Source organism: Ailuropoda melanoleuca, chromosome 6, assembly GCF_002007445.2.
Source record: "Ailuropoda melanoleuca isolate Jingjing chromosome 6, ASM200744v2, whole genome shotgun sequence".
Taxonomy (NCBI): Eukaryota; Metazoa; Chordata; class Mammalia; order Carnivora; family Ursidae; genus Ailuropoda; species Ailuropoda melanoleuca.
In genome coordinates, this window is record NC_048223.1 from 130,574,664 (window position 1) to 130,586,115 (window position 11,452).

Here is an 11,452-nt window from a genome sequence, read left to right on the forward strand (position 1 = left end):
CAGTTTCAACGATAAAATAAGCTATAGAGGGGCCCTTGGTTTGGACCACGAGGAAGCTGTAAGGCAGGCCATGAATGGAGTCACAGTCGTGAAGGTGATCATGGAATGAGTCATGAAGCATCCACAGAGGAGGTGAGGGTAGAAGCCACAGACATGCGACCATGATAGAAGTCCTGTCGGTGACAATCACAGGGCAGGCTTCATAGGAAGTCACTGAAGAGCGCATTGCTACAGCCACTAGAAAATGGAAGACATTCTAATGAAAGGAGGGGATCATGGAGGAGAAGACAAAGAGCTATAATGGGGAGCGAATCAAGATGGAGGACCAGAATGTTCTCAGGGAACGGCCATAGGTGATGGCATAGCTCAAGAACAGAACCAAGGAAAACCTCTCAGTATCCGACTGACAAGGCTACAGCTCAAGCCGAGTGTGCTTATGAAAGATAACCACAGTTTATGAGGTTTAGAAATGACCTTAAATAAATGTATTCTCTGGACTCTCCCCATAACTCAGAATCTCAAGTTCAAGGAGGTTGCTGTCCCTTGATAGGGGTAGGAACGGGCACAGTGACTGCACTCAACACAGCTGCTTTCCCATTCTCGCTTCTGCTCAGGTTATTCCAGTACCCTCCAGAACATGACTTTGTCTTTGAGAAGAGTCTTCTTTTCTTCTTTTGTGTCTTCTTCAGATGTTATATGACTAAGAAGAGAATGACCAGACACTCTAAGGAATAAAATTTCATTAATGTATGTGGTATCCAGAAGAAATGCTTATCTTATAAATTTTGTCTGTTTTGCTCTTGTCTTTTGTTTCTGAGTGACTGTCTGTGCCACACAGTGTGCTAAGTGCCTTTACTTATACCATAATGTAGTCCTCACAACCCTCTGAAGTCCAGATTATAACCCCCATTAAGTAAATGACAAAACTGCAACTCAGAAAAAGAGCTAATAAGTGAGCAAGATTGTACTGTAAGACAAGTTCTCTAACTCCAATTGGTTCAGGAGGGAAAAAACAGGTTTCTTATTCAGAAGTATTATAAGGACTTTTACACTTAGAACAGAGCGCTGAGATCCCAGTACGAACGTGTTACTGACCATACCACTCATCCATCCCCTGCATGGAACTTCCCATTGTAGACAATAGGCAGATCAACTTCCAAGTACAGGGCATCCTAGAATCTAGATTCCTGACCCCTCCCCACTCAACACCTCATTTTCTATCATAGCTCATTCTCTTCCAGCTTCTAGGACTCAGTCATTCACAGTTCTTTCATATCTTAGGATATAAGCTCTCAAAGAAAACAAATTTATCTATTTTGTCTACTGGAGTACAACGTCCAGCACAGAGTGGGCAATCACTAAATATTTGTGGGATGAATCCCTAACCATTCCTTGCTTGTCAGCCCACTTCCACCAGGCTTCATATGCCATGAATAGTCTTTCACCCAAATGTCTAAATCATCTGAAATGGTTCTTCTGCCAGGAAGCCTTGCCAGATTTTTGGAGGAAGTGGAGACAGCTCGTTTTGATTACATATAGTATAAAATTAAAATTTCCATAGGGTCTATTCCCAATTTGTTTGCCATGAACTGTGGATGAAGTAATTGCCAATCTCCTTAGCTCACTACTATCTTTGTTTTGTCCTCCTTGTTCAGCTGTCTTTGGGTCATTTCTGTCGGCCTCATCCAAGTGTCTAAACAAAATTCTACTGCAAGCCCTCGGTTCCCCAGCATACTGGCAGTGTTTCCCTTGATCATTCAGCTTATCCAGCACACAGAACTGATGAGAAGACACAGCTGAGGTTCCCTAGGGTATAAAAGTTCCTATGAATTCTTAAAAAATAATCGAGGAATACCCCTATGAAGGGGTTTAGAAGCAGGAACATTCTTCTCCAGTTGTCATTCCTCCCTGTAGGTCCTACCCAGTGTGTGTACTGGTGAATATGTAACAACCAGTTTTCTGTGGTGCAAATGCTCCTACCATGGCTGATTTCAGGCTATCAATGTGACATCACTGAGCATGAGGTTGAGAAGAGATGTGCACACACCATTGCATACTATTTCCACTAGACAGTTACAATAGATGTACATAACTTCGTGAACATAGATAATAGTAAATATAGTAAAATAATTGAGAAATAATGAATTTTGAGTACTTTTACCATTGTTTTAAATATAATTTAGCTCATTGTAAGCTAATTTAATGTTTAATGATGGCTGAGTTGCAAAAACTGCTGAAATTTTAACAATTTAGGGCCCTTGCAGACAGGTATGCATTGATGCCAGTATACCACTGGTCTCGTCTCCCCAACAGCACACAGCCCCATTCCTTCCGCTCCCTACTTCCCATGCCCCAGAGATTCCAAATTCTATCCTTGAGTTTTTCTTCCCCCCTCATTCAAGATGTATTTTACATGCCTACTGTATGCTCAGCAGGTCCCAGAGGTCCAGTCCCCCGTCCCCATTCACATTAAATCTTACTCTATGTGTTGTTCCTGCTAAGTTCTGTTCATGAAGTATTCCTTCCAGCCTCACTCTCACCCAGGCACTCAGGACTTCTCATCCAGGAAACAAGGTCTTGAGTTAGAATAGGTTTCCAGCTCCAACTCTGCCTCAGAGGGTGGGTCCCCTCCACTTTGACAACTTGATCCTCTTGAACTGTCCTACTTCCTGCTCCTCCCCAGGCCCTGCCTAATGGGATCATGTCATTCTCCGTTCTCATGTACCTCCTGACCTCTGTACCCCCTCTCTGAGTTCAAGTACTCTGCCTACAGCTGGAAAAACAACAAGCCACATATCCTGCCCCTGCCCAGCCCAGATGATACTATAAAGACTTTCTTTGAAAGATAAAGTGGTGACATTCTGTGGAGGAAGCCCAAGGGGCCAGGCATCAGCATCCCCACTCTGCAGCCCCAGGTCCTCCTTCTTCGTGGTTTTCTTCAGATTAAGGACCCATTCTTTGGAGACACACTCCCAGCACTCCAGCCTCAGATCTCCACCTCTTCTCTCTCAAGACCCTCCATTTTTTTTTCTTTTTCTTTTCCTTCTAGGTCTAGTCTTATCTGGAACTCAGGAGCCTTCCTCTCTAGGCTTCACAGGCAGATTATCTCAAGATGAAGAGAAAAACATTTTCCTTTGCATGCTGGCTTTTGTTTCACCTTCTTCTACTTTTAGGAACAGGTGAGTGAGTTTGTTTAAAAAATTATATTCTTGGAGTTTGAGTAGAGTTTGGGGGAAATTTTGACAACTCCTGGGATGCACACTCTGTCTTGTTAGTTCCCATTTTCCAAAAAGGTGTAAGAGCCCTATTCTCTCCAATTCAACCCAGCATTTATTCTTCACTCTGTTCCCAAGAGCGGCTCTTCTGCACAGAAGCCTGGCCCATTGCCTCTGTCATAAACCAATCTCAAATGGAGATGCATTAGAGCTGGCAGAGATCTTAAAATTAATGTCTGACCACCCACAGTAGGCAGGGATCCGTCTCCAATATCTATGACAGCAATCACCAAGCCTCTCATTGAACGTCAGGAAAAATCCTATTCCATACTTCCATAGCTTTAATTTTTTCTAAAATTTGCTCCACCATAGCTTTGGCTCATTTGTTTTATGCCCTTGAATAACACAATATAAACCTATTCCCGCTCTACAAGCCAGATTTTCATCTCAATTTCTCACTTAGTTTCTCTCTTAACTCTAACCCTAACCCTAATTAGAGGCATTAACGTAAGGTTTTTGGATTCTTCCCCTGAATCTAAATTTGCAATCTTTATGTTAGTCCAGACAACACTGAAAAAAAATACATGGATAGGGTGAGGAGAAGAACATCTAAATCTCAGTGGAAGAACAGGGCCATGGATGAGGCATTGGACATATAGGCGTATGGGAGACCACGTTGTTATTGGGATGGAAAATCAGGATGTAGAAGGTAAGCATAAGATAGAGGGGAAAGGCATGGCCTCACATCAACTCTAACTCACTAACCAAGGAGGTTTAGCTCTTTTCCTGAATCCTAGGATACCTTATCTATTTGAGCTACAAGTGGCTAATTCTTGGCTAGACTAAGTAACAGGGCCTTTTGGGATCCCTTCACGGGTGGTACCCAAACGTTCATATACATAAAAATTACCTGATAGTAGTAAACATGTCCATTACTGTCCCTTCCCAAACTGATTCCCTTTGATTATCTTTCTCCTAGAAAAAAGGGTACAATTCTATTTTGAGGGCAGCTCAATATGTATACACGGTCCTATTAACTTTCTTGTTTACATTCTTTATCTGGAGAGTGTCATGAATAGTTGGAGGAGGAATAATGCCATCCTCCTGTGACCAGGTCATGTGACTTCTCCATATCGAGGATGTGGAATAGTATATGGGCTAAGGACTGGCTCTGTGTCAGACCACCTTAGTTTTAATCCCTGTTCTGGGGTACCTGGCTGGCTCAATAGAGCATGTGACTCTTGATCTCAGGGTTGTAAGTTCAAGCCCCATGTTGGGCATGGAGTTTACTTAAAATAAATGAATGAATGAATGAATGAATGAATAAACAAATAAATAAATAAATAAATAAATCCCTGTTCCGTGATCTGCTAGCTATTTTAACTCAGGATTAATTGCTTAACTTCTTTAAATCTTAATTTCCCTAAATGTGACTAACAACAGTCCCTATCTCATGGAAGTACTGTAAGGATTTATAAGTATTAATTCATGTGTGGCACCTAGCACAATGCCTGGACACAATGCATAGTGACCACTCAATAAATGATAGCTATTATAATTATCATTATTATTAGTTGTCGTTACAAAATAAAAGTTTCCAAAGGAGCTAACAAGTCATCCTTTCTTAATATGCTGTGACTTCCAATGCTAACACTATAGTCACCCACCCTGTATCAACCACAGCATCCAGTGAGACCATTACAACCACCAACCCCAGAACAACCCCACCATCCAGTGGGACCATCACAACCACCCACCCTGGCACAACTTCACCATCCACTGGGATGACAGTCACAAATACCCACCCCAGCACAACCACACCACACACTGGGACGATTCTCACAACTACCCACCCTGGAATGACCCCATCACCCAGTGGAACCACCATCACAACCACCCATCCCATTACAACCCTACTATCCACTGGGACGACCCCACCATCCAATGGGATGACTGTCACAACCACCCACTCCAGAACAACTCCACCATCCACTGGGATGACCATCACAACTACCTATCCTGCCACAACCCCACCATCCCTCGGGATGACAGTTATAACCACCCATCCCAGCACAACCCCACCATCCACTGGGATGCTACCCATCCTGGAACAACCCTACCATCCACGGGCACAACCATCACAACCACTCACCCTGGAACAACCCCATCATCCACTCAGATGACCATCATGACCACCCATCCTAGCACAGTCCACCTTCCAGCGGGATGACAGTCACAACTACCCATCCTGGAACCACCCCACCCTCCACTGGGACGACCATCCCAACCAATCCCCCTGGAACTACCACACTATCCAATGGAACTAACACAATAGTTATGCCATCCAATGTCACAAGCAAAAGTACTGCCCCTCCATGGAATGAGGAAAAACCTAACAGATACTTCAGGCCATGGGAAATGGGTCTAATCACTTTGGTCTCCATTGCATGGCTGTGATTCTCTTCCCTGGGTTTCTCTTCTGTCTTGTCAGCGCCTGATGTACAGGAAACTCTTTTTCTGAGAAAAAGAGAGTGGGAAAGTGAGGAAAGAAATACAGTAGAGAGAGCAGGGTCACTGTAGGGATAATAGGGAATGATAAATCAGGAGTTACAAAACAAGGCCCAGAAATAGCAGGTTAGAACCAGCAAGATAGATGATCTAAAAGCCAAGACATATTCAGAGGAAACTGATGAGAAGAAGATGGGATCCAAAAAAAGCAAAGGGGAGGAAGAGTGCTGGCAGAGAAGGAGGATGCTTGGGACTGGAGAATGCCAGAAGAGGGACATAACTCAAATGATTCATCCTTTTGTTTTCTAGAGAAGCTCTCTGAGCCTAAGAAACCTCTTCAACACTGATCTCTACCACCTCCATGGCTCCAACCTTGGTCTACACCTCACAGCTAATTATGGAGTCCACAACAGGTCTCTGATTGAGTCCAGAGGAGACTATTCTCCCCTGCAGTCATGGAGTCGACTGTGAGGCACAAGTGGCCTTGAGTAGCCCTGAAGACAGAAGCATCACCTCAGGGGGAGGGAGGGAGCTGACCTGGATGACTGGGGGCCTGAGTGTCCCCCATCAGCCCCCAGGCTGCTCCTCCCAGCTCTTACCATCCTCCCTTCCCCTGGTTTTTCCAGACCATAAAAAGGAGGCTGTAGCTGTGACTGAATTATTAAATAAATGTGTCTAATACATGTGGGAGCCAGACTCTGCGTGTTAGTGTTTATATATTGCTATGAAAAGAAGTTCCTTGTATTCCAAGACCCCTCTTCCCTGTATCCTCTCAGCTCTCAAATCCCTAGAGTGACATCCAGGGACTTTATATCTGTCCCATTTTCTTCCCCATCCTATCCCCATTCCCTGGAGGCCTCTGGGCTGATGGAAGAATTGAATCAGAGAAGATGGGGGAAGGCAGGTGCTGAACTTCACAGATTTGTATTACACAATGAAAAAACAAATGGAACTTAGAGCATGAAGGGGTGGGGGTGCTGTAAGGTAGAGGACTTAACAGTTAACGGGGCTATCCCTAGGCATGGCCACATTCACTGGTCACTCATGTCTGCCCTGGTCTAGGACTCTACTGAAAAGATAGGTGTGAGCTGCCACCTTTCTCTCCTGCGGACTCCCACCCCCAAGACAGGTACCAGGCAAGGAGACCATGTTCCCAGTTCCTGGCAGGGCAGGCTGGGCCTGCCCTTGCAGAAACTGGGAACTTAGCAGCCCCTGCAAAACCAGGCCTTAGAGCAGGGACAAAACACCCATGTGTCAGCACCATGGTCTTGCTGAAGGCCAAAGCCTTGTCAAGGCTTCTGGTGCAATTTGATCCTTACACACATTCCACTAATCCTTCCTGGCTACAAAATGAATCACCAACCTTAACTTAACCCTGCTAAGTCTCTTCAGCTTCTGTGGTTCTTAAAGTCTGGATCTTTGCCAGAGGCTTCTTCATAGGACCAAAGCTGTTTATGTACATTTTATAAACACTGTTAACAAAACAGTTTTAGGGGCACTTTCATGGCACAGTGGGTTAAGCATCTGACTCTTGTTTTGGCTCAGGTCATGATCTCAGGATTGTGAGATCGAGCCCCACATCAGGCTCTGTGCTCAGCCTGCTTGAGATTCTCTGCCCCTCTCCCTCTGCCCTTCCTGCTCATGTACTCTCTCTCTCCTCTAAACAAATAAATCTTAAAAAAAAAACCAAACACAGTTTTAAAAGGCTGTATAGAAGCCAAATGCAAAATAATATATACTGTATGATTCCGTTTGTATTAAATTCAAGAATAAACAAATCTCATCTACAGTGACAGAGATTAGATCACTGATTTCCCATGTGTGTGAGCATTTTTAGAAAGGGAAAATTTCTGGGTGATAGAAATATTTTATATCCTGGCTAGCCTTTTGATTACACAGTTTAATATGTCTACCAAAACTCATCTAACTGAATACTTAAAATCTGTGTATTTCACAGTCTGCAAATTTTATCTAAACAAAACTAACGATAGGGTTTTTTAACCACATAATAATTTAATACTATACAATTTTTAAATAAATATAATCTTTAATAAATTATACTATAAAGTTTTATTATATAATAGTTTTATGCTTGAAGGTAGTAACTAATCGGTTATCTCCTCTTCAGTTTTAATAGTTCCCAGTCCTTTGTCTTTAAATAATTAGCACATTTCTCATTCATTTCTTCATTCATTCATTCACCACGTTTACTGAGTACCCGCCGGGTGCCAGGTCCAGAGAAGTTGGGAAGACAAAGATGAATGTGTAGGTCACAATTTGGTAAGGGAGAAAGACTTGCAGACAGGTTAGTTTAGGCCCATGTACCAAGTACTAGTAATTAAAGTAGCCCAAGAAAAAACATGTAAAGTTGGCCAAGGGAGGAGGAGCTGACTCACAAGGAAGGTGATTACGATTCGGATCATAGGAGTTAGCAGGCATTGACAAGGAGGAAGAGGGGAAATGTCAGGCAAGCAAGGACCTCGTGCAAGATGGGGTGTGGCCCTGCCAGTGAATGGTCAGAGCTGTGGGACCAGATAGGACAGCACAGGGAAATAAATGAAGCCAGAGCCTTAATTGTGTGGTTTTAGATGCCACACCAAGCAGGTGAGATTTCCTTCAACAGGAAGTCAACAGACTGTTTTAAAGTGTTGTGAGATTAAATATTTTTTCCAAGCAAGAACACTCTGCCTGAGTGAGTAGAAAATAGAGGCTGGAATCCAGTAGGGATTGGAATTGAAATGCTCTTGTAATATCCCAGCAAAGAAAAAAATCCAAGACCACGAAAACATAGAAAAGGGAATCAAGAAGAAAAGTGGATTTCAAGAGGCTTCTGCCTAGCAGTTTTTTTAAAAATCCCCTTCTCCACAACCCATGGTCACCATCATCACTTTTGTCAGAAGTCCTGTTTCAAGGAGGTCCCCATCTAATTGCAATAGACGATTTCTTAAAATTAATTATCAAATGATTCTCTAAATTTTCTTCTTGCCTTTAAATAATAATCAACACGTCTCCCTCCTGCCATAGCTACATACTGTGGGACAGGCACAGGGAGACTGAAGAATATCTGTTGCTGGGACACCTGGGTAGCTCAGTCTGTTAAGTGTCCAGCTCTTGATTTTGGCTCAGGCCATGATCTCAGGGTCATGATCTCAGGGTCATGAGATGGGGCCCTGCATCCAGCCCCTCAGAGAGCCCCATGTCAGGCTCCACGCTCAGTGGGGAGTCTGCTTGAGATTTTCTCTCTCCCTCTGCCCCTCCTCCTGGCTCTCTCTCTAAAATAAATAAATCTTTTTTAAAAAAGAATATCTTGTTGCTTATGAAATTTTTTATAGTCAAGAATATACTCAAGAAAATATACTTACTTATGACAATTTTTATATAAGATATGAACATATGCAAGAAAAATAGTTTATTCTTGACTGATAATTGCAAATATTATTTCTGTGGATAATATATAGATTATAGTAAAAACAATAATTCCATTCATACAACATCCTGGAAATAGCAAAATTATAGGGACAGAAACCAGGTCTGTTTTGCCAAAATCTGGGAGTTGGGGTAATCAGGGTAGGGTTGACTATTAAGAAACAGCACAGGAAGGGTTTGAGGGGGTGATGAAATGTTCCAGTGTAGTAAAGACATGATTCTGTCATTTATCAAAATCCATAGAACTGTACCTACAAAGAGTAAATTTTACTGTATGGAAATTAAGCAAATTAACCAGGGTGTGGGGAGAGAGGTGGAATGCAGACTCTGACAAATGGATGGGGAAGTTGCTGACCTAAGTAACTTTGAAGAGCAGTGTTATGACCGTTAGGCTAAAAACAAAAAGAACGGTGCACAAACATTGTACTCTCATTGACAAATGTGTTTCTCACGTGGGTGTGGACTAGCAATTCTGAAACCACCACCTGTCTAATAGGGGTGAATAAATAAGTGCTAGCAATGTTGTGGGGGCGCCCGGCTGGCTCAGTCAGTGGAGCGTGCAACGCTTGATCTCAGGGTTGGGAGTTCAAGCCCCACATTGGGTGTAGAGATTACTTAAAAATAAAATCTTTTTTTTTTTTAAAAAAGAAATATTGCAAATATTGCAAGCCAGGTCAGAGAAGGAAAATATAAATAAGGGAAGGGGAGAAGCTAGAATGAACTCTGTATTGCTGGACTGCAGCTGGAAGTATCAAAATGGATTCACACTTATGTTTAATATATATGCAGATACATAATATGGAAACAAATACAGGTGTGTGTTTCGCATGAGTTAGTAGATATACATATATTTCCTAGCTCTAACTTCTGTGATGGACAAGAAGCAGCAATGCCCAGTTAACAATGAGACACCTACTGCCCAGATCTTGGTTTCTAAATACTATTCTCTAATATACAGAACCAGAGTTACATGAAGAAATTGTTGATTCTAGGACCTAGGCAGAGAAAATACAAAATGCGCATAGAACATCTTGTGATGACCAATGTAAGAAAAAACTTCGAAAAGAGTATGAAGGGGGTGCCTGGGTGGCTCAGCCGGTGAAGCAGCTGCCTTCGGCTCAGGTCATGATCCCACGGTCCTGGGATCAAGCCCCTGCATTGGGCTCCCTGCTTAGAGGGAAGCCTGTTTCCCCCGCTCCCTCTGCCGCTCCCCCTGTTTGTGCACGCTCTCTCTCTCTCTCTCTCTCCCCCTGTGTGTGGTAAATGGATGAACAAAATCTTTAAAAAAAATAAAAAGAGGATGGAGGATACTAAAAAGGCGCTGGGGCCAACTCAAAAGAGTTCCCAATGGCCATTTGAAGCAACAAAATAAATGGTGACAGTCCTGGACCATAACTCACAGAGCACAGTAAATACCTCTGAGTTCATCATGATATAAACAGATGACTAAGTAAATAAACTGAGGAGAAGACACAACTGTACCCTATGGAAGAAGTCCAATCAATAAGTATGGAAGGAATGAGGGACACCATTACAACCCCAGAGTCACAACTGCGGCAAGCAAGATGTACCAGTGGACACCAAAATTAGTGGCTGAAAGTTTAAGCAAAAATAGAATATTTGTGGGGCGCCTGGCTGGCTGAGTCGGTAGAGCATGTGACTCTTGACCTCGGGGTCATGAGTTTGAGCCCCACATTGGGCGTAGAGACTACTTAAAAAAATCAGACTACCAAAACATCTCCCCCCAAATATTTAGTAATTACAAAGGGAAAAATGGTAAATTTACAGTGGAGAATCCTGTCAGAAACCACCTGAGCAGAGTGGTCAAGGTTAACATCACCAGTAATAAGTCATGTTGACATCAGGAGCTCCCTGATACAGGGCCCAGAGAAGGACAGCGTCTCTGTGGTATGCCTCCCAATAATTCATAACCCCAACTTAATCATAAGAAATCAAATTACTTGATAAGAAATCAGACAAACCAAAGCTGTGGGATGTTTTACAAAAATACGTGACTAGTGGGGCACTTGGGTGGCTCAGATGGTTAGGCGTCTGCCTTCAGCTTAGGCCCTGGTCCCAGGGTCCTGGGATCGAGCCTGCTCAGCGGGGAGCCTGCTTCTCTCCCTCTCCCTCTGCCCCCCACTCATGCTTTATCTCCCTCTCAAATAAACAAAACCTTAAAAAAAATGTGTGACTAGTGGTCTTCAAAAGTATTATCATCGGGGGGCGTCTGGGTGGCAGAGCGGTTAAGCGTCTGCCTTCGGCTCAGGGAGTGATCTCGGCGTTATGGGATCGAGCCCCAC

The 11,452-nt window shown here is 43.2% G+C and overlaps 1 long non-coding RNA gene across 1 annotated transcript; it reads left to right on the forward strand.

The window, feature by feature from the left end:
* The first annotated feature begins 2,853 nt into the window (after positions 1-2,853).
* On the forward strand, positions 2,854-6,412 carry LOC109489072. The gene is made up of 3 exons (XR_002142011.1): positions 2,854-2,915; positions 3,050-3,179; positions 6,033-6,412. It is a non-coding gene; the product is annotated as an uncharacterized LOC109489072 (long non-coding RNA).
* Positions 6,413-11,452: the final 5,040 nt, after the last annotated feature.